At 45.9% G+C, this 3,516-nt stretch overlaps 1 non-coding gene across 1 annotated transcript; it reads left to right on the top strand.

The window, feature by feature from the left end:
- Positions 1-2,966: 2,966 nt before the first annotated feature.
- Positions 2,967-3,038, top strand: trnah-gug (transfer RNA histidin (anticodon GUG)). The gene has a single exon. It is a non-coding gene; the product is annotated as a tRNA-His (tRNA).
- The last annotated feature ends 478 nt before the right edge of the window (positions 3,039-3,516 follow it).

Genomic DNA, 3,516 nt, shown 5'->3' with positions numbered 1-3,516 from the left:
TCATACAGCATGAACACAGGCCTGTCAGTCCAACCAATCCATTCTGAACATACTGCCAAACTAATCTAGTCCCATCTGCCTCCTGCTGTACCCGCTGAGTGGTTATAATGCCCTTGTAGTGTTATTACTGTGGTGTTAATCCAAAAACCCAGGTAATATTTTGGGGACAAAGGATCCAGGTCCTGGCATGACAGGTGGTGGAGTTTGAATTCAATAAGCACCTGGAATTGAAGAGTCTCCAGATGACCTGAATCAGTTGTGTGGAAAATCCCATCGGATTCACTCATGCCAGTTCGGGAAGCAACCTGCCATAGTCATCTGCTCCGTCCCACATGAGACTCCAGATGGATAATACCGTGGTTGACTCTTAAATGCCTTCTGGGAAATAACTGACGTACTAGGCATGAATAAATTTATTTTAAAAGTCCCACTTCCCCATTCATGTTTGGAATCAATTGTCCATTAAATGTTGCAAACGTCCCATCATCCATCACTTCCTCAGCAAGTTAATTGCACACGTAAAACACCTTCCCTAAAAAAATGCCTCATATGCCTTTTTTTAAAAAATAATCTCTCTTTTCATCTTAAACATATGCCCTCTCGCCTTGAAATCCCCCTCCTGGGAAAAGGCCGCTATCGTTAACTCTAAACTTGCCTCTCAATAATTCATAAACGTCTGTCAGATCGCCGCTCAAACCCCTAATCTCGAGTGAAAACAGTCTCAACTAAGAGAAAATGAGAACTGCAGATGAGAGATCAGAGTCGAGAGTGTTGTGCTGGGAAAGCACAGCAGGTCAGGTAGCATCTGAGGAGCAGGAGAATCGACGTTTAGGGAAGAGCCTGATGAACGACACTTGTGCGAAAAAAAATGATTCTCCTGCTCCTCGGATTCTGTCTTACATGATGTGGTTTTCCAGCACCCCGATCTCGAATCTGAAAATAGTCTCAGCCTATCTAGCGTTTCATTAGAACTCAAACCTTCCACAGGCAACAAGCGTGTATACCTTTTCTGAACCTACTCCAGCTGAATAATATCATTCCAACAACTGGGCGACCAGAACTGGACAGAATATTCCAGAAGAGGCCTCATCAATGTCCTGCAAAACTTCACCATAACGTCCCAACTACTATACACAAAGGACTGAGCAATGAAGGGAAGTTTGTTAAATGCCTTTGAACCATCTTGTCTGTATGTAATGCAAATGACAAGGAATTATGTACCTGCATCCCGAGATTCCATGTTCTCCAACACTACGCAAAGCCCTACTCTTGTTGTTGTACCAAAATGCAATACCTTCCATTTATCCAGATTGAACTCCATGTTACATTTTTCAGTCCAACGACTCATTGGATGAAGATCCTTTTGAAACTTAGATAATCTTCCTCACTGTCTACAATTCTGACGTCGCCTGCAAACCTACGCAGCATGCCTGCAGTGAGTTCCACTGTTTTCTCATATAGATCAATGATTCATATTTACTTGTAGTGGCCGTGATTTAGCAGTGTGCAGGTCATACAACAGTTAGTCATGCAATTCACCATGAGGAAGAAAGCCGCAGACTGCAGGGAGATATCAAACAATTGGAAATAAAAATGGTGAAAGCAATTCATTCCAGGGAACTGGGTGATAGTGAAGCAAAATTAAACTTCAAACCAGCTGCTCACGTTCCAGTTGTGGCACTCATCTGTCTCAGCAAGATGCACTGTAGATTGCTGTTATGATAAACGGGAACAAATTTTCCCTTCTGCCCCGCCTTTGACCAGGAACACTCCCAACCTCGGAATTGCTTGCGCCTCTAAACCATCATAGAAACACCGTGCATTCTCCGGTTGTTTCACTTGAGCCAGCGAGTATCTCAGCGACCTCATTCCCATCCCGATTTCAAGTTGCATCTTCGCGACTGCGCCACTTAGTTCCTCTGATTCAGGGGCTGGGAACTAGGACGATGTGGCAGCAGTGGTTCCTGCCTTGTGTGGGGAAACTTGTGAAGTAACCGATGTTAAACTGCATTGCTATTGAAGTATACATTTCAATAAAAGCTTGGTAAAAACAATGACTGCAGATGCTGGAAACCAGATTTTGGATTAGTGGTGCTGGAAGAGCACAGCAGTTCAGGCAGCATCCGAGGAGCAGTAAAATCGACGTTTGGGGTAAAATCCCTTCATCAGGAATACAGGCAGAGAGCATGAAGGGTGGAGAGATAAGTGAGAGGAGTGGGGGGGGTGGGGAGAAAGTAGCATAGAGTACAATAGTTGAGTGGGGGAGGGGATGAAGGTGATAGGTCGGGGGGGGAGGGCGGAGTGGATAGGTGGAAAAGAAGATAGGCAGGTAGGACAAGTCAGGACACGTCATGGGGACAGTGCTGAGCTGGAAGTTTGGAACTGGGGTGGGGTGGGGGAAGGGGAAATGAGGAAACTGTTGAAGTCCACATTGATGCCCTGGGGTTGAAGTGTTCCGAGGCGGAAGATGAGGTGTTCTTCCTCCAGATATCTGGTGGTGAAGGAGCGGCGGTGAAGGAGGCCCAGGACCTCGATGTCCTCGGCAGAGTGGGAGGGAGAGTTGAAATTTTGGGCCACAGGGCGGTGTGGTTGATTGGTGCGGTTGTCCCAGAGATGTTCCCTAAATCGCTCTGCGAGGAGGCGTCCAGTCTCCCCAATGTACAGGAGACCGCGCCGGGAGCAACGGATGCAATAAATGATATTGGTGGATGTGCAGGTAACAAAAGCTGCACTGTCCCCAGAGTCTTTGATGTTTTGGAGAAATCTATTTACCTCAGCCTTCAGCACATTAACGATGGAATCACCACATCCTCTGTGGACACCGATGTAAAACGGTCAGCCCATTCTGAGTTCCCACATATTTGCCACTGTTCGCTTAGCACTGATATTGTGCATTTGGTGCTCTGCCTAACACTTGTTATGATACTGTACTTATGGTGCATGTTAAGAGTGTTTATCTGTGGGGTGCTGTGATCGTATAGTGGTTAGTACTCTGCGTTGTGGCCGCAGCAACCTCGGTTCGAATCCGAGTCACAGCAGTAATCGCTCGATGTGTCCCAGTCTTTTGTGAAACACAAAGAAATCAGTTGTTTTAACATTTTGATTTTCTCCAAGGTGATGTTATTTTCCTTCAAGCTCTGCTCGCTCACGTCTCTGTGCTTCATATGTCAGAATTCAAATCCACCCGTTCTCAGAGATTTCTTCCCTCCTACGATCACTAACCGAACTTTCCATCCCATACCCCCATTCCATTAATTTGGAGATGCCGGTGTTGGACTGTGGAGTACAAAGTTAAAAATCACCCAACACCAGGTTATGATCTTACAGGTTTAATTGAAGCACTAGCTTTCGGAGCGCTGCTCTTTCATCATGTGTTTATGGAGTCATTTCCTATTTCACAAAGGCATTGTAGAATCTATTACAGTCTCTCCCATTGATACCGATCAGTCTGTGATGCTGCGGTCACTGTTACTGGGTGAACATGCCCCAACCCCACCATCGGGACCTGCAGACCAT

Source organism: Chiloscyllium punctatum, chromosome 17, assembly GCF_047496795.1.
Source record: "Chiloscyllium punctatum isolate Juve2018m chromosome 17, sChiPun1.3, whole genome shotgun sequence".
Classification (NCBI taxonomy): domain Eukaryota; kingdom Metazoa; phylum Chordata; class Chondrichthyes; order Orectolobiformes; family Hemiscylliidae; genus Chiloscyllium; species Chiloscyllium punctatum.
Note: the sequence above shows the minus strand (reverse complement) of the source record. Positions and strands in the feature narration are given on the sequence as shown.